Source organism: Oncorhynchus mykiss, chromosome 5 (assembly GCF_013265735.2).
Source record: "Oncorhynchus mykiss isolate Arlee chromosome 5, USDA_OmykA_1.1, whole genome shotgun sequence".
In the NCBI taxonomy this organism is placed as follows: Eukaryota; Metazoa; Chordata; class Actinopteri; order Salmoniformes; family Salmonidae; genus Oncorhynchus; species Oncorhynchus mykiss.
Window position 1 is genome coordinate 96,591,067 of NC_048569.1, and position 18,722 is coordinate 96,609,788.

The 18,722-nt window shown below is 47.6% G+C and overlaps 1 protein-coding gene across 3 annotated transcripts in view; it reads left to right on the plus strand.

Annotated features, from left to right (window-relative positions):
- Positions 1-18,722, plus strand: part of ryk (receptor like tyrosine kinase) — a 144,903-nt gene that overhangs the window by 116,147 nt on the left and 10,034 nt on the right. The gene's annotated exons all lie outside the window — the stretch shown is intronic.

Genomic DNA, 18,722 nt, shown 5'->3' on the forward strand with positions numbered 1-18,722 from the left:
CACACACACACACTGACACATTACACACACACACACACACTGACACGTTACACACACACACACACTGACACGTTACACACACACACACACACTGACACGTTACACACACACACACACTTACATGTTACACACACACTTACATGTTACACACACACTTACACGTTACACACACACACTTACACGTTACACACACACACTTACACTTTACACACACGTTACAGACACACAGTTACACACACGCTCAGTTGTGGTAGGAGGTGAGAGGAGACGCTGTAGACAGGCAGGAAGTCCTCCATGGAGCGCTCCTTTCCTCTTCTGTTCTCTCCTCTCCTCTCATTCTGTTCTCTCCTCTCATTCTGTTCTCTCCTCTCATTCTGGTCTCTCCTCTCATTCTCTCCTCTCCTCTCCTCTCATTCTGTTCTCTCCTCTCCTCTCATTCTGTTCTCTCCTCTCATTCTGTTCTCTCCTCTCATTCTGGTCTCTCCTCTCATTCTCTCCTCTCCTCTCCTCTCATTCTGTTCTCTCCTCTCATTCTGGTCTCTCCTCTCATTCTCTCCTCTCCTCCTCTCATTCTGTTCTCTCCTCTCCTCTCATTCTGGTCTCTCCTCTCCTCTCATTCTGTTCTCTCCTCTCCTCTCATTCCGTTCTCTCCTCTCCTCTCCTCTCATTCTGTTCTCTCCTCTCCTCTCCTCTCATTCTGTTCTCTCCTCTCCTCTCATTCTGTTCTCTCCTCTCCTCTCATTCTGTTCTCTCCTTTCCTCTCATTCTGTTCTCTCCTCTCCTCTCATTCTGTTCTCTCCTCTCCTCTCATTCTGTTCTCTCCTCTCCTCTCCTCTCATTCTGTTCTCTCCTCTCCTCTCCTCTCATTCTGTTCTCTCCTCTCCTCTCATTCTGTTCTCTCCTCTCCTCTCATTCTGTTCTATCCTCTCATTCTGTTCTCTCCTCTCCTCTCATTCTGTTCTCTCCTCTCCTCTCATTCTGTTCTCTCCTCTCCTCTCATTCTGGTCTCTCCTCTCATTCTGTTCTCTCCTCTCATTCTGTTCTCTCCTCTCATTCTGTTCTCTCCTCTCCTCTCATTCTGTTCTCTCCTCTCCTCTCATTCTGTTCTCTCCTCTCATTCTGTTCTCTCCTCTCATTCTGTTCTCTCCTCTCATTCTGTTCTCTCCTCTCCTCTCATTCTGTTCTCTCCTCTCCTCTCATTCTGTTCTCTCCTCTCCTCTCATTCTGTTCTCTCCTCTCATTCTGTTCTCTCCTCTCCTCTCATTCTATTCTCTCCTCTCCTCTCATTCTGTTCTCTCCTCTCCTCTCATTCTGTTCTCTCCTCTCCTCTCATTCTGTTCTCTCCTCTCCTCTCATTCTGTTCTCTCCTCTCCTCTCATTCTGTTCTCTCCTCTCCTCTCATTCTGTTCTCTCCTCTCATTCTGTTCTCTCCTCTCATTCTGTTCTCTCCTCTCATTCTGTTCTCTCCTCTCATTCTGTTCTCTCCTCTCATTCTGTTCTCTCCTCTCATTCTGTTCTCTCCTCTCATTCTGTTCTCTCCTCTCATTCTGTTCTCTCCTCTCATTCTGTTCTCTCCTCTCATTCTGTTCTCTCGTCTCATTCTGTTCTCTCCTCTCGTCTCGTTCTGTTCTCTCCTCTCGTCTCATTCTGTTCTCTCCTCTCGTCTCATTCTGTTCTCTCCTTTCCTCTCATTCTGTTCTCTCCTCTCCTCTCATTCTGTTCTCTCCTCTCCTCTCATTCTGTTCTCTCCTCTCCTCTCATTCTGTTCTCTCCTCTCCTCTCATTCTGTTCTCTCCTCTCCTCTCATTCTGTTCTCTCCTCTCCTCTCATTCTGTTCTCTCCTCTCCTCTCATTCTGTTCTCTCCTCTCATTCTGTTCTTTCCTCTCATTCTGTTCTCTCCTCTCATTCTGTTCTCTCCTCTCATTCTGTTCTCTCCTCTCATTCTGTTCTCTCCTCTCCTCTCATTCTGTTCTCTCCTCTCCTCTCATTCTGTTCTCTCCTCTCATTCTGTTCTCTCCTCTCATTCTGTTCTCTCCTCTCATTCTGTTCTCTCCTCTCCTTCTGTTCTCTCCTCTCGTCTCGTTCTGTTCTCTCCTCTCGTCTCGTTCTGTTCTCTCCTCTCGTCTCATTCTGTTCTCTCCTCTCGTCTCATTCTGTTCTCTCCTTTCCTCTCATTCTGTTCTCTCCTCTCCTCTCATTCTGTTCTCTCCTCTCCTCTCATTCTGTTCTCTCCTCTCCTCTCATTCTGTTCTCTCCTCTCCTCTCATTCTGTTCTCTCCTCTCCTCTCATTCTGTTCTCTCCTCTCCTCTCATTCTGTTCTCTCCTCTCCTCTCATTCTGTTCTCTCCTCTCATTCTGTTCTCTCCTCTCATTCTGTTCTTTCCTCTCATTCTGTTCTCTCCTCTCATTCTGTTCTTTCCTCTCATTCTGTTCTTTCCTCTCATTCTGTTCTCTCCTCTCATTCTGTTCTCTCCTCTCATTCTGTTCTCTCCTCTCCTCTCATTCTGTTCTCTCCTCTCCTCTCATTCTGTTCTCTCCTCTCCTCTCATTCTGTTCTCTCCTCTCCTCTCATTCTGTTCTCTCCTCTCCTCTCATTCTGTTCTCTCCTCTCCTCTCATTCTGTTCTCTCCTCTCCTCTCCTCTCATTCTGTTCTCTCCTCTCCTCTCCTCTCATTCTGTTCTCTCCTCTCCTCTCCTCTCATTCTGTTCTCTCCTCTCCTCTCATTCTGTTCTCTCCTCTCCTCTCATTCTGTTCTCTCCTCTCCTCTCATTCTGTTCTCTCCTCTCATTCTGTTCTCTCCTCTCATTCTGTTCTCTCCTCTCCTCTCATTCTGTTCTCTCCTCTCATTCTGTTCTCTCCTCTCATTCTGTTCTCTCCTCTCCTCTCATTCTGTTCTCTCCTCTCCTCTCATTCTGTTCTCTCCTCTCCTCTCATTCTGTTCTCTCCTCTCCTCTCATTCTGTTCTTTCCTCTCATTCTGTTCTCTCCTTTCCTCTCATTCTGTTCTCTCCTCTCATTCTGTTCTCTCCTCTCCTCTCCTCTCATTCTGTTCTCTCCTCTCCTCTCCTCTCATTCTGTTCTCTCCTCTCCTCTCATTCTGTTCTCTCCTCTCCTCTCATTCTGTTCTCTCCTCTCCTCTCATTCTGTTCTCTCCTTTCCTCCCATTCTGTTCTCTCCTCTCATTCTGTTCTCTCCTCTCATTCTGTTCTCTCCTCTCATTCTGTTCTCTCCTCTCATTCTGTTCTCTCCTCTCATTCTGTTCTCTCCTCTCCTCTCATTCTGTTCTCTCCTCTCATTCTGTTCTCTCCTCTCATTCTGGTCTCTCCTCTCATTCTGGTCTCTCCTCTCATTCTGGTCTCTCCTCTCATTCTGGTCTCTCCTCTCATTCTGGTCTCTCCTCTCATTCTGGTCTCTCCTCTCATTCTGGTCTCTCCTCTCATTCTGGTCTCTCCTCTCCTTCTGGCCTCTCCTCTCCTCTCATTCTGGTCTCTCCTCTCGTTCTGGCCTCTCCTCTCGTTCTGGCCTCTCCTCTCGTTCTGGCCTCTCCTCTCATTCTGTTTTCTCCTCTCATTCTGTTCTCTCCTCTCATTCTGTTCTCTCCTCTCCTTCTGTTCTCTCCTCTCGTCTCGTTCTGTTCTCTCCTCTCGTCTCGTTCTGTTCTCTCCTCTCGTCTCATTCTGTTCTCTCCTCTCGTCTCATTCTGTTCTCTCCTTTCCTCTCATTCTGTTCTCTCCTCTCCTCTCATTCTGTTCTCTCCTCTCCTCTCATTCTGTTCTCTCCTCTCCTCTCATTCTGTTCTCTCCTCTCCTCTCATTCTGTTCTCTCCTCTCCTCTCATTCTGTTCTCTCCTCTCCTCTCATTCTGTTCTCTCCTCTCCTCTCATTCTGTTCTCTCCTCTCATTCTGTTCTCTCCTCTCATTCTGTTCTTTCCTCTCATTCTGTTCTTTCCTCTCATTCTGTTCTCTCCTCTCATTCTGTTCTCTCCTCTCATTCTGTTCTCTCCTCTCCTCTCATTCTGTTCTCTCCTCTCCTCTCATTCTGTTCTCTCCTCTCCTCTCATTCTGTTCTCTCCTCTCCTCTCATTCTGTTCTCTCCTCTCCTCTCCTCTCATTCTGTTCTCTCCTCTCCTCTCATTCTGTTCTCTCCTCTCATTCTGTTCTCTCCTCTCCTCTCATTCTGTTCTCTCCTCTCCTCTCATTCTGTTCTCTCCTCTCCTCTCATTCTGTTCTCTCCTCTCATTCTGTTCTCTCCTCTCATTCTGTTCTCTCCTCTCCTCTCATTCTGTTCTCTCCTCTCATTCTGTTCTCTCCTCTCATTCTGTTCTCTCCTCTCATTCTGTTCTCTCCTCTCCTCTCATTCTGTTCTCTCCTCTCCTCTCATTCTGTTCTCTCCTCTCCTCTCATTCTGTTCTCTCCTCTCCTCTCATTCTGTTCTTTCCTCTCATTCTGTTCTCTCCTCTCATTCTGTTCTCTCCTCTCCTCTCCTCTCATTCTGTTCTCTCCTCTCCTCTCCTCTCATTCTGTTCTCTCCTCTCCTCTCATTCTGTTCTCTCCTCTCCTCTCATTCTGTTCTCTCCTCTCATTCTGTTCTCTCCTTTCCTCCCATTCTGTTCTCTCCTCTCATTCTGTTCTCTCCTCTCATTCTGTTCTCTCCTCTCATTCTGTTCTCTCCTCTCATTCTGTTCTCTCCTCTCATTCTGTTCTCTCCTCTCATTCTGTTCTCTCCTCTCATTCTGGTCTCTCCTCTCATTCTGGTCTCTCCTCTCATTCTGGTCTCTCCTCTCATTCTGGTCTCTCCTCTCATTCTGGTCTCTCCTCTCATTCTGGTCTCTCCTCTCCTTCTGGCCTCTCCTCTCCTCTCATTCTGGTCTCTCCTCTCGTTCTGGCCTCTCCTCTCGTTCTGGCCTCTCCTCTCATTCTGTTCTCTCCTCTCATTCTGTTCTCTCCTCTCATTCTGTTCTCTCCTCTCATTCTGTTCTCTCCTCTCATTCTGTTCTCTCCTCTCATTCTGTTCTCTCCTCTCATTCTGTTCTCTCCTCTCATTCTGTTCTCTCCTCTCATTCTGGTCTCTCCTCTCGTTCTGGTCTCTCCTCTCCTCTCATTCTGTTCTCTCCTCTCATTCTGTTCTCTCCTCTCGTTCTGGTCTCTCCTCTCCTCTCATTCTGTTCTCTCCTCTCATTCTGGTCTCTCCTCTCCTCACATTCTGGTCTCTCCTCTCATTCTGTTCTCTCCTCTCATTCTGTTCTCTCCTCTCATTCTATTCTCTCCTCTCATTCTGTTCTCTCCTCTCATTCTATTCTCTCCTCTCATTCTGTTCTCTCCTCTCATTCTGGTCTCTCCTCTCATTCTGGTCTCTCCTCTCATTCTGGTCTCTCCTCTCATTCTGGTCTCTCCTCTCATTCTGGTCTCTCCTCTCATTCTGGTCTCTCCTCTCCTCTCATTCTGTTCTCTCCTCTCATTCTGGTCTCTCCTCTCATTCTGGTCTCTCCTCTCATTCTGGTCTCTCCTCTCATTCTGGTCTCTCCTCTCCTCTCATTCTGGTCTCTCCTCTCGTTCTGTTCTCTCCTCTCGTTCTGGCCTCTCCTCTCCTCTCATTCTGTTTTCTCCTCTCATTCTGTTCTCTCCTCTCATTCTGTTCTCTCCTCTCATTCTGGTCTCTCCTCTCGTTCTGGTCTCTCCTCTCATTCTGTTCTCTCCTCTCGTTCTGTTCTCTCCTCTCGTTCTGTTCTCTCCTCTCGTTCTGGTCTCTCCTCTCCTCTCATTCTGGTCTCTCCTCTCCTCACATTCTGTTCTCTCCTCTCATTCTATTCTCTCCTCTCATTCTATTCTCTCCTCACATTCTCTCCTCTCCTCACATTCTCTCCTCTCCTCTCCTCTCATTTTGTTCTCTCCTCTCCTCTCATTCTGGTCTCTCCTCTCCTCTCATTCTGGTCTCTCCTCTCCTCTCATTCTGTTCTCTCCTCTCATTCTGGTCTCTCCTCTCCTCTCTCATTTTGTTCTCTCCTCTCCTCTCATTCTGTTCTCTCCTCTCCTCTCATTCTGTTCTCTCCTCTCCTCTCATTCTGTTCTCTCCTCTCCTCTCATTCTGGTCTCTCCTCTCATTCTGTTCTCTCCTCTCGTTCTGTTCTCTCCTCTCGTTCTGTTCTCTCCTCTCGTTCTGGTCTCTCCTCTCCTCTCATTCTGGTCTCTCCTCTCCTCACATTCTGTTCTCTCCTCTCATTCTATTCTCTCCTCACATTCTCTCCTCTCCTCACATTCTCTCCTCTCCTCTCCTCTCATTCTGTTCTCTCCTCTCCTCTCATTCTGTTCTCTCCTCTCCTCTCATTCTGGTCTCTCCTCTCCTCTCATTCTGTTCTCTCCTCTCATTCTGGTCTCTCCTCTCCTCTCATTCTGGTCTCTCCTCTCCTCTCATTCTGGTCTCTCCTCTCCTCTCATTCTGGTCTCTCCTCTCCTCTCATTCTGGTCTCTCCTCTCCTCTCATTCTGTTCTCTCCTCTCCTCTCATTCTGTTCTCTCCTCTCCTCTCATTCTGTTCTATCCTCTCATTCTGTTCTCTCCTCTCCTCTCATTCTGTTCTCTCCTCTCCTCTCATTCTGTTCTCTCCTCTCCTCTCATTCTGGTCTCTCCTCTCATTCTGTTCTCTCCTCTCATTCTGTTCTCTCCTCTCATTCTGTTCTCTCCTCTCCTCTCATTCTGTTCTCTCCTCTCCTCTCATTCTGTTCTCTCCTCTCCTCTCATTATGTTCTCTCCTCTCATTCTGTTCTCTCCTCTCATTCTGTTCTCTCCTCTCATTCTGTTCTCTCCTCTCCTCTCATTCTGTTCTCTCCTCTCCTCTCATTCTGTTCTCTCCTCTCATTCTGTTCTCTCCTCTCATTCTGTTCTCTCCTCTCCTCTCATTCTATTCTCTCCTCTCCTCTCATTCTGTTCTCTCCTCTCCTCTCATTCTGTTCTCTCCTCTCCTCTCATTCTGTTCTCTCCTCTCCTCTCATTCTGTTCTCTCCTCTCCTCTCATTCTGTTCTCTCCTCTCCTCTCATTCTGTTCTCTCCTCTCCTCTCATTCTGTTCTCTCCTCTCATTCTGTTCTCTCCTCTCATTCTGTTCTCTCCTCTCATTCTGTTCTCTCCTCTCATTCTGTTCTCTCCTCTCATTCTGTTCTCTCCTCTCATTCTGTTCTCTCCTCTCATTCTGTTCTCTCCTCTCATTCTGTTCTCTCCTCTCATTCTGTTCTCTCCTCTCGTCTCGTTCTGTTCTCTCCTCTCGTCTCGTTCTGTTCTCTCCTCTCGTCTCATTCTGTTCTCTCCTCTCCTCTCATTCTGTTCTCTCCTTTCCTCTCATTCTGTTCTCTCCTCTCCTCTCATTCTGTTCTCTCCTCTCCTCTCATTCTGTTCTCTCCTCTCCTCTCATTCTGTTCTCTCCTCTCCTCTCATTCTGTTCTCTCCTCTCCTCTCATTCTGTTCTCTCCTCTCCTCTCATTCTGTTCTCTCCTCTCCTCTCATTCTGTTCTCTCCTCTCATTCTGTTCTTTCCTCTCATTCTGTTCTCTCCTCTCATTCTGTTCTCTCCTCTCATTCTGTTCTCTCCTCTCATTCTGTTCTCTCCTCTCATTCTGTTCTCTCCTCTCATTCTGTTCTCTCCTCTCCTCTCATTCTGTTCTCTCCTCTCCTCTCATTCTGTTCTCTCCTCTCCTCTCATTCTGTTCTCTCCTCTCATTCTGTTCTCTCCTCTCATTCTGTTCTCTCCTCTCCTCTCATTCTGTTCTCTCCTCTCCTCTCATTCTGGTCTCTCCTCTCGTTCTGGTCTCTCCTCTCCTCTCATTCTGTTCTCTCCTCTCGTTCTGTTCTCTCCTCTCGTTCTGTTCTCTCCTCTCGTTCTGGTCTCTCCTCTCCTCTCATTCTGTTCTCTCCTCTCATTCTATTCTCTCCTCTCATTCTATTCTCTCCTCACATTCTCTCCTCTCCTCACATTCTCTCCTCTCCTCTCCTCTCATTCTGTTCTCTCCTCTCCTCTCATTCTGGTCTCTCCTCTCCTCTCATTCTGGTCTCTCCTCTCATTCTGTTCTCTCCTCTCATTCTGGTCTCTCCTCTCCTCTCTCATTTTGTTCTCTCCTCTCCTCTCATTCTGTTCTCTCCTCTCCTCTCATTCTGTTCTCTCCTCTCCTCTCATTCTGTTCTCTCCTCTCCTCTCATTCTGGTCTCTCCTCTCATTCTGGTCTCTCCTCTCATTCTGTTCTCTCCTCTCGTTCTGTTCTCTCCTCTCGTTCTGTTCTCTCCTCTCGTTCTGGTCTCTCCTCTCCTCTCATTCTGGTCTCTCCTCTCCTCACATTCTGTTCTCTCCTCTCATTCTATTCTCTCCTCACATTCTCTCCTCTCCTCACATTCTCTCCTCTCCTCTCCTCTCATTCTGTTCTCTCCTCTCCTCTCATTCTGTTCTCTCCTCTCCTCTCATTCTGGTCTCTCCTCTCCTCTCATTCTGTTCTCTCCTCTCATTCTGGTCTCTCCTCTCCTCTCATTCTGGTCTCTCCTCTCCTCTCATTCTGGTCTCTCCTCTCCTCTCATTCTGGTCTCTCCTCTCCTCTCATTCTGTTCTCTCCTCTCCTCTCATTCTGTTCTCTCCTCTCCTCTCATTCTGTTCTCTCCTCTCCTCTCATTCTGTTCTATCCTCTCATTCTGTTCTCTCCTCTCCTCTCATTCTGTTCTCTCCTCTCCTCTCATTCTGTTCTCTCCTCTCCTCTCATTCTGGTCTCTCCTCTCATTCTGTTCTCTCCTCTCATTCTGTTCTCTCCTCTCATTCTGTTCTCTCCTCTCCTCTCATTCTGTTCTCTCCTCTCCTCTCATTCTGTTCTCTCCTCTCCTCTCATTATGTTCTCTCCTCTCATTCTGTTCTCTCCTCTCATTCTGTTCTCTCCTCTCATTCTGTTCTCTCCTCTCCTCTCATTCTGTTCTCTCCTCTCCTCTCATTCTGTTCTCTCCTCTCCTCTCATTCTGTTCTCTCCTCTCATTCTGTTCTCTCCTCTCCTCTCATTCTATTCTCTCCTCTCCTCTCATTCTGTTCTCTCCTCTCCTCTCATTCTGTTCTCTCCTCTCCTCTCATTCTGTTCTCTCCTCTCCTCTCATTCTGTTCTCTCCTCTCATTCTGTTCTCTCCTCTCATTCTGTTCTCTCCTCTCCTCTCATTCTGTTCTCTCCTCTCCTCTCATTCTGGTCTCTCCTCTCGTTCTGGTCTCTCCTCTCCTCTCATTCTGTTCTCTCCTCTCGTTCTGTTCTCTCCTCTCGTTCTGTTCTCTCCTCTCGTTCTGGTCTCTCCTCTCCTCTCATTCTGTTCTCTCCTCTCATTCTATTCTCTCCTCTCATTCTATTCTCTCCTCACATTCTCTCCTCTCCTCACATTCTCTCCTCTCCTCTCCTCTCATTCTGTTCTCTCCTCTCCTCTCATTCTGGTCTCTCCTCTCCTCTCATTCTGGTCTCTCCTCTCCTCTCATTCTGTTCTCTCCTCTCATTCTGGTCTCTCCTCTCCTCTCTCATTTTGTTCTCTCCTCTCCTCTCATTCTGTTCTCTCCTCTCCTCTCATTCTGTTCTCTCCTCTCCTCTCATTCTGTTCTCTCCTCTCCTCTCATTCTGGTCTCTCCTCTCATTCTGTTCTCTCCTCTCGTTCTGTTCTCTCCTCTCGTTCTGTTCTCTCCTCTCGTTCTGGTCTCTCCTCTCCTCTCATTCTGGTCTCTCCTCTCCTCACATTCTGTTCTCTCCTCTCATTCTATTCTCTCCTCACATTCTCTCCTCTCCTCACATTCTCTCCTCTCCTCTCCTCTCATTCTGTTCTCTCCTCTCCTCTCATTCTGTTCTCTCCTCTCCTCTCATTCTGGTCTCTCCTCTCCTCTCATTCTGTTCTCTCCTCTCATTCTGGTCTCTCCTCTCCTCTCATTCTGGTCTCTCCTCTCCTCTCATTCTGGTCTCTCCTCTCCTCTCATTCTGGTCTCTCCTCTCCTCTCATTCTGTTCTCTCCTCTCCTCTCATTCTGTTCTCTCCTCTCCTCTCATTCTGTTCTCTCCTCTCCTCTCATTCTGTTCTATCCTCTCATTCTGTTCTCTCCTCTCCTCTCATTCTGTTCTCTCCTCTCCTCTCATTCTGTTCTCTCCTCTCCTCTCATTCTGGTCTCTCCTCTCATTCTGTTCTCTCCTCTCATTCTGTTCTCTCCTCTCATTCTGTTCTCTCCTCTCCTCTCATTCTGTTCTCTCCTCTCCTCTCATTCTGTTCTCTCCTCTCCTCTCATTATGTTCTCTCCTCTCATTCTGTTCTCTCCTCTCATTCTGTTCTCTCCTCTCCTCTCATTCTGTTCTCTCCTCTCCTCTCATTCTGTTCTCTCCTCTCATTCTGTTCTCTCCTCTCCTCTCATTCTATTCTCTCCTCTCCTCTCATTCTGTTCTCTCCTCTCCTCTCATTCTGTTCTCTCCTCTCCTCTCATTCTGTTCTCTCCTCTCCTCTCATTCTGTTCTCTCCTCTCCTCTCATTCTGTTCTCTCCTCTCCTCTCATTCTGTTCTCTCCTCTCCTCTCATTCTGTTCTCTCCTCTCCTCTCATTCTGTTCTCTCCTCTCATTCTGTTCTCTCCTCTCATTCTGTTCTCTCCTCTCATTCTGTTCTCTCCTCTCATTCTGTTCTCTCCTCTCATTCTGTTCTCTCCTCTCATTCTGTTCTCTCCTCTCATTCTGTTCTCTCCTCTCGTCTCATTCTGTTCTCTCCTCTCGTCTCGTTCTGTTCTCTCCTCTCGTCTCGTTCTGTTCTCTCCTCTCGTCTCGTTCTGTTCTCTCCTCTCGTCTCGTTCTGTTCTCTCCTCTCCTCTCATTCTGTTCTCTCCTTTCCTCTCATTCTGTTCTCTCCTCTCCTCTCATTCTGTTCTCTCCTCTCCTCTCATTCTGTTCTCTCCTCTCCTCTCATTCTGTTCTCTCCTCTCCTCTCATTCTGTTCTCTCCTCTCCTCTCATTCTGTTCTCTCCTCTCCTCTCATTCTGTTCTCTCCTCTCCTCTCATTCTGTTCTCTCCTCTCCTCTCATTCTGTTCTCTCCTCTCATTCTGTTCTCTCCTCTCATTCTGTTCTCTCCTCTCATTCTGTTCTCTCCTCTCATTCTGTTCTCTCCTCTCATTCTGTTCTCTCCTCTCCTCTCATTCTGTTCTCTCCTCTCATTCTGTTCTCTCCTCTCATTCTGTTCTCTCCTCTCCTCTCATTCTGTTCTCTCCTCTCCTCTCATTCTGGTCTCTCCTCTCGTTCTGGTCTCTCCTCTCCTCTCATTCTGGTCTCTCCTCTCGTTCTGTTCTCTCCTCTCGTTCTGTTCTCTCCTCTCGTTCTGGTCTCTCCTCTCCTCTCATTCTATTCTCTCCTCACATTCTCTCCTCTCCTCACATTCTCTCCTCTCCTCTCCTCTCATTCTGTTCTCTCCTCTCCTCTCATTCTGGTCTCTCCTCTCCTCTCATTCTGGTCTCTCCTCTCCTCTCATTCTGTTCTCTCCTCTCATTCTGGTCTCTCCTCTCCTCTCTCATTTTGTTCTCTCCTCTCCTCTCATTCTGTTCTCTCCTCTCCTCTCATTCTGTTCTCTCCTCTCCTCTCATTCTGTTCTCTCCTCTCCTCTCATTCTGGTCTCTCCTCTCATTCTGTTCTCTCCTCTCGTTCTGTTCTCTCCTCTCGTTCTGTTCTCTCCTCTCGTTCTGGTCTCTCCTCTCCTCTCATTCTGGTCTCTCCTCTCCTCACATTCTGTTCTCTCCTCTCATTCTATTCTCTCCTCACATTCTCTCCTCTCCTCACATTCTCTCCTCTCCTCTCCTCTCATTCTGTTCTCTCCTCTCCTCTCATTCTGTTCTCTCCTCTCCTCTCATTCTGGTCTCTCCTCTCCTCTCATTCTGTTCTCTCCTCTCATTCTGGTCTCTCCTCTCCTCTCATTCTGGTCTCTCCTCTCCTCTCATTCTGGTCTCTCCTCTCCTCTCATTCTGGTCTCTCCTCTCCTCTCATTCTGTTCTCTCCTCTCCTCTCATTCTGTTCTCTCCTCTCCTCTCATTCTGTTCTCTCCTCTCCTCTCATTCTGTTCTATCCTCTCATTCTGTTCTCTCCTCTCCTCTCATTCTGTTCTCTCCTCTCCTCTCATTCTGTTCTCTCCTCTCCTCTCATTCTGGTCTCTCCTCTCATTCTGTTCTCTCCTCTCATTCTGTTCTCTCCTCTCATTCTGTTCTCTCCTCTCCTCTCATTCTGTTCTCTCCTCTCCTCTCATTCTGTTCTCTCCTCTCCTCTCATTATGTTCTCTCCTCTCATTCTGTTCTCTCCTCTCATTCTGTTCTCTCCTCTCATTCTGTTCTCTCCTCTCATTCTGTTCTCTCCTCTCCTCTCATTCTGTTCTCTCCTCTCCTCTCATTCTGTTCTCTCCTCTCATTCTGTTCTCTCCTCTCCTCTCATTCTGTTCTCTCCTCTCCTCTCATTCTGTTCTCTCCTCTCCTCTCATTCTGGTCTCTCCTCTCATTCTGTTCTCTCCTCTCATTCTGTTCTCTCCTCTCATTCTGTTCTCTCCTCTCCTCTCATTCTGTTCTCTCCTCTCCTCTCATTCTGTTCTCTCCTCTCCTCTCATTCTGTTCTCTCCTCTCATTCTGTTCTCTCCTCTCATTCTGTTCTCTCCTCTCATTCTGTTCTCTCCTCTCCTCTCATTCTGTTCTCTCCTCTCCTCTCATTCTGTTCTCTCCTCTCCTCTCATTCTGTTCTCTCCTCTCATTCTGTTCTCTCCTCTCCTCTCATTCTATTCTCTCCTCTCCTCTCATTCTGTTCTCTCCTCTCCTCTCATTCTGTTCTCTCCTCTCCTCTCATTCTGTTCTCTCCTCTCCTCTCATTCTGTTCTCTCCTCTCCTCTCATTCTGTTCTCTCCTCTCCTCTCATTCTGTTCTCTCCTCTCATTCTGTTCTCTCCTCTCATTCTGTTCTCTCCTCTCATTCTGTTCTCTCCTCTCATTCTGTTCTCTCCTCTCATTCTGTTCTCTCCTCTCATTCTGTTCTATCCTCTCATTCTGTTCTCTCCTCTCATTCTGTTCTCTCCTCTCATTCTGTTCTCTCCTCTCATTCTGTTCTCTCCTCTCATTCTGTTCTCTCCTCTCATTCTGTTCTCTCCTCTCCTCTCATTCTGTTCTCTCCTCTCCTCTCATTCTGTTCTCTCCTCTCCTCTCATTCTGTTCTATCCTCTCCTCTCATTCTGGTCTCTCCTCTCATTCTGTTCTCTCCTCTCATTCTGTTCTCTCCTCTCATTCTGTTCTCTCCTCTCCTCTCATTCTGTTCTCTCCTCTCCTCTCATTCTGTTCTCTCCTCTCCTCTCATTATGTTCTCTCCTCTCATTCTGTTCTCTCCTCTCATTCTGTTCTCTCCTCTCATTCTGTTCTCTCCTCTCCTCTCATTCTGTTCTCTCCTCTCCTCTCATTCTGTTCTCTCCTCTCCTCTCATTCTGTTCTCTCCTCTCATTCTGTTCTCTCCTCTCCTCTCATTCTATTCTCTCCTCTCCTCTCATTCTGTTCTCTCCTCTCCTCTCATTCTGTTCTCTCCTCTCCTCTCATTCTGTTCTCTCCTCTCCTCTCATTCTGTTCTCTCCTCTCCTCTCATTCTGTTCTCTCCTCTCCTCTCATTCTGTTCTCTCCTCTCATTCTGTTCTCTCCTCTCATTCTGTTCTCTCCTCTCATTCTGTTCTCTCCTCTCATTCTGTTCTATCCTCTCATTCTGTTCTCTCCTCTCATTCTGTTCTCTCCTCTCATTCTGTTCTCTCCTCTCATTCTGTTCTCTCCTCTCATTCTGTTCTCTCCTCTCGTCTCGTTCTGTTCTCTCCTCTCGTCTCGTTCTGTTCTCTCCTCTCGTCTCGTTCTGTTCTCTCCTCTCCTCTCATTCTGTTCTCTCCTTTCCTCTCATTCTGTTCTCTCCTCTCCTCTCATTCTGTTCTCTCCTCTCCTCTCATTCTGTTCTCTCCTCTCCTCTCATTCTGTTCTCTCCTCTCCTCTCATTCTGTTCTCTCCTCTCCTCTCATTCTGTTCTCTCCTCTCCTCTCATTCTGTTCTCTCCTCTCCTCTCATTCTGTTCTCTCCTCTCCTCTCATTCTGTTCTCTCCTCTCCTCTCATTCTGTTCTCTCCTCTCATTCTGTTCTTTCCTCTCATTCTGTTCTCTCCTCTCATTCTGTTCTCTCCTCTCATTCTGTTCTCTCCTCTCATTCTGTTCTCTCCTCTCCTCTCATTCTGTTCTCTCCTCTCCTCTCATTCTGTTCTCTCCTCTCATTCTGTTCTCTCCTCTCATTCTGTTCTCTCCTCTCATTCTGTTCTCTCCTCTCCTTCTGTTCTCTCCTCTCGTCTCGTTCTGTTCTCTCCTCTCGTCTCATTCTGTTCTCTCCTTTCCTCTCATTCTGTTCTCTCCTCTCCTCTCATTCTGTTCTCTCCTCTCCTCTCATTCTGTTCTCTCCTCTCCTCTCATTCTGTTCTCTCCTCTCCTCTCATTCTGTTCTCTCCTCTCCTATCATTCTGTTCTCTCCTCTCCTCTCATTCTGTTCTCTCCTCTCCTCATTCTGTTCTCTCCTCTCCTCTCATTCTGTTCTCTCCTCTCATTCTGTTCTCTCCTCTCATTCTGTTCTCTCCTCTCATTCTGTTCTTTCCTCTCATTCTGTTCTCTCCTCTCATTCTGTTCTCTCCTCTCATTCTGTTCTCTCCTCTCCTCTCATTCTGTTCTCTCCTCTCCTCTCATTCTGTTCTCTCCTCTCCTCTCATTCTGTTCTCTCCTCTCCTCTCCTCTCATTCTGTTCTCTCCTCTCCTCTCCTCTCATTCTGTTCTCTCCTCTCCTCTCATTCTGTTCTCTCCTCTCCTCTCATTCTGTTCTCTCCTCTCCTCTCATTCTGTTCTCTCCTCTCATTCTGTTCTCTCCTCTCCTCTCATTCTGTTCTCTCCTCTCATTCTGTTCTCTCCTCTCCTCTCATTCTGTTCTCTCCTCTCCTCTCATTCTGTTCTCTCCTCTCATTCTGTTCTCTCCTCTCATTCTGTTCTCTCCTTTCCTCTCATTCTGTTCTCTCCTCTCCTCTCATTCTGTTCTCTCCTCTCCTCTCATTCTGTTCTCTCCTCTCCTCTCATTCTGTTCTTTCCTCTCCTCTCATTCTGTTCTTTCCTCTCATTCTGTTCTCTCCTTTCCTCTCATTCTGTTCTCTCCTCTCATTCTGTTCTCTCCTCTCCTCTCCTCTCATTCTGTTCTCTCCTCTCCTCTCCTCTCATTCTGTTCTCTCCTCTCCTCTCATTCTGTTCACTCCTCTCCTCTCATTCTGTTCTCTCCTCTCATTCTGTTCTCTCCTTTCCTCCCATTCTGTTCTCTCCTCTCATTCTGTTCTCTCCTCTCATTCTGTTCTCTCCTCTCATTCTGTTCTCTCCTCTCATTCTGTTCTCTCCTCTCATTCTGTTCTCTCCTCTCATTCTGTTCTCTCCTCTCATTCTGTTCTCTCCTCTCCTCTCATTCTGTTCTCTCCTCTCATTCTGGTCTCTCCTCTCATTCTGGTCTCTCCTCTCATTCTGGTCTCTCCTCTCATTCTGGTCTCTCCTCTCATTCTGGTCTCTCCTCTCCTTCTGGCCTCTCCTCTCCTCTCATTCTGGTCTCTCCTCTCGTTCTGGCCTCTCCTCTCATTCTGTTTTCTCCTCTCATTCTGTTCTCTCCTCTCATTCTGTTCTCTCCTCTCCTTCTGTTCTCTCCTCTCGTCTCGTTCTGTTCTCTCCTCTCGTCTCATTCTGTTCTCTCCTCTCGTCTCATTCTGTTCTCTCCTTTCCTCTCATTCTGTTCTCTCCTCTCCTCTCATTCTGTTCTCTCCTCTCCTCTCATTCTGTTCTCTCCTCTCCTCTCATTCTGTTCTCTCCTCTCCTCTCATTCTGTTCTCTCCTCTCATTCTGTTCTCTCCTCTCATTCTGTTCTCTCCTCTCCTCTCATTCTGTTCTCTCCTCTCCTCTCATTCTGTTCTCTCCTCTCCTCTCATTCTGTTCTCTCCTCTCATTCTGTTCTCTCCTCTCATTCTGTTCTTTCCTCTCATTCTGTTCTCTCCTCTCATTCTGTTCTCTCCTCTCATTCTGTTCTCTCCTCTCATTCTGTTCTCTCCTCTCCTCTCATTCTGTTCTCTCCTCTCCTCTCATTCTGTTCTCTCCTCTCCTCTCATTCTGTTCTCTCCTCTCCTCTCCTCTCATTCTGTTCTCTCCTCTCCTCTCATTCTGTTCTCTCCTCTCATTCTGTTCTCTCCTCTCATTCTGTTCTCTCCTCTCCTCTCATTCTGTTCTCTCCTCTCATTCTGTTCTCTCCTCTCCTCTCATTCTGTTCTCTCCTCTCCTCTCATTCTGTTCTCTCCTCTCCTCTCATTCTGTTCTCTCCTCTCATTCTGTTCTCTCCTCTCATTCTGTTCTCTCCTCTCATTCTGTTCTCTCCTCTCATTCTGTTCTCTCCTCTCCTCTCATTCTGTTCTCTCCTCTCCTCTCATTCTGTTCTCTCCTCTCCTCTCATTCTGTTCTCTCCTCTCCTCTCATTCTGTTCTTTCCTCTCATTCTGTTCTTTCCTCTCATTCTGTTCTCTCCTCTCATTCTGTTCTCTCCTTTCCTCTCATTCTGTTCTCTCCTCTCATTCTGTTCTCTCCTCTCCTCTCCTCTCATTCTGTTCTCTCCTCTCCTCTCCTCTCATTCTGTTCTCTCCTCTCCTCTCATTCTGTTCTCTCCTCTCCTCTCATTCTGTTCTCTCCTCTCATTCTGTTCTCTCCTTTCCTCCCATTCTGTTCTCTCCTCTCATTCTGTTCTCTCCTCTCATTCTGTTCTCTCCTCTCATTCTGTTCTCTCCTCTCATTCTGTTCTCTCCTCTCATTCTGTTCTCTCCTCTCCTCTCATTCTGTTCTCTCCTCTCATTCTGGTCTCTCCTCTCATTCTGGTCTCTCCTCTCATTCTGGTCTCTCCTCTCATTCTGGTCTCTCCTCTCATTCTGGTCTCTCCTCTCCTTCTGGCCTCTCCTCTCCTCTCATTCTGGTCTCTCCTCTCGTTCTGGCCTCTCCTCTCGTTCTGGCCTCTCCTCTCATTCTGTTTTCTCCTCTCATTCTGTTCTCTCCTCTCATTCTGTTCTCTCCTCTCATTCTGTTCTCTCCTCTCATTCTGTTCTCTCCTCTCATTCTGTTCTCTCCTCTCATTCTGGTCTCTCCTCTCGTTCTGGTCTCTCCTCTCCTCTCATTCTGTTCTCTCCTCTCATTCTGTTCTCTCCTCTCGTTCTGTTCTCTCCTCTCGTTCTGGTCTCTCCTCTCCTCTCATTCTGTTCTCTCCTCTCATTCTGGTCTCTCCTCTCCTCACATTCTGGTCTCTCCTCTCATTCTGTTCTCTCCTCTCATTCTGTTCTCTCCTCTCATTCTATTCTCTCCTCTCATTCTGGTCTCTCCTCTCATTCTGGTCTCTCCTCTCATTCTGGTCTCTCCTCTCATTCTGGTCTCTCCTCTCATTCTGGTCTCTCCTCTCATTCTGGTCTCTCCTCTCATTCTGGTCTCTCCTCTCATTCTGGTCTCTCCTCTCATTCTGGTCTCTCCTCTCCTCTCATTCTGTTCTCTCCTCTCATTCTGGTCTCTCCTCTCATTCTGGTCTCTCCTCTCATTCTGGTCTCTCCTCTCATTCTGGTCTCTCCTCTCCTCTCATTCTGGTCTCTCCTCTCGTTCTGTTCTCTCCTCTCGTTCTGGCCTCTCCTCTCCTCTCATTCTGTTTTCTCCTCTCATTCTGTTCTCTCCTCTCATTCTGTTCTCTCCTCTCATTCTGGTCTCTCCTCTCGTTCTGGTCTCTCCTCTCCTCTCATTCTGTTCTCTCCTCTCGTTCTGTTCTCTCCTCTCGTTCTGGTCTCTCCTCTCCTCTCATTCTGGTCTCTCCTCTCCTCACATTCTGTTCTCTCCTCTCATTCTATTCTCTCCTCTCATTCTATTCTCTCCTCACATTCTCTCCTCTCCTCACATTCTCTCCTCTCCTCTCCTCTCATTCTGTTCTCTCCTCTCCTCTCATTCTGGTCTCTCCTCTCCTCTCTCATTTTGTTCTCTCCTCTCCTCTCATTCTGTTCTCTCCTCTCCTCTCATTCTGTTCTCTCCTCTCCTCTCATTCTGTTCTCTCCTCTCCTCTCATTCTGGTCTCTCCTCTCATTCTGTTCTCTCCTCTCGTTCTGTTCTCTCCTCTCGTTCTGTTCTCTCCTCTCGTTCTGGTCTCTCCTCTCCTCTCATTCTGGTCTCTCCTCTCCTCACATTCTGTTCTCTCCTCTCATTCTATTCTCTCCTCACATTCTCTCCTCTCCTCACATTCTCTCCTCTCCTCTCCTCTCATTCTGTTCTCTCCTCTCCTCTCATTCTGGTCTCTCCTCTCCTCTCATTCTGTTCTCTCCTCTCATTCTGGTCTCTCCTCTCCTCTCATTCTGGTCTCTCCTCTCCTCTCATTCTGGTCTCTCCTCTCCTCTCATTCTGGTCTCTCCTCTCCTCTCATTCTGGTCTCTCCTCTCCTCTCATTCTGTTCTCTCCTCTCCTCTCATTCTGTTCTCTCCTCTCCTCTCATTCTGTTCTCTCCTCTCCTCTCATTCTGTTCTCTCCTCTCATTCTGGTCTCTCCTCTCCTCTCATTCTGGTCTCTCCTCTCCTCTCATTCTGGTCTCTCCTCTCCTCTCATTCTGGTCTCTCCTCTCCTCTCATTCTGGTCTCTCCTCTCCTCTCATTCTAT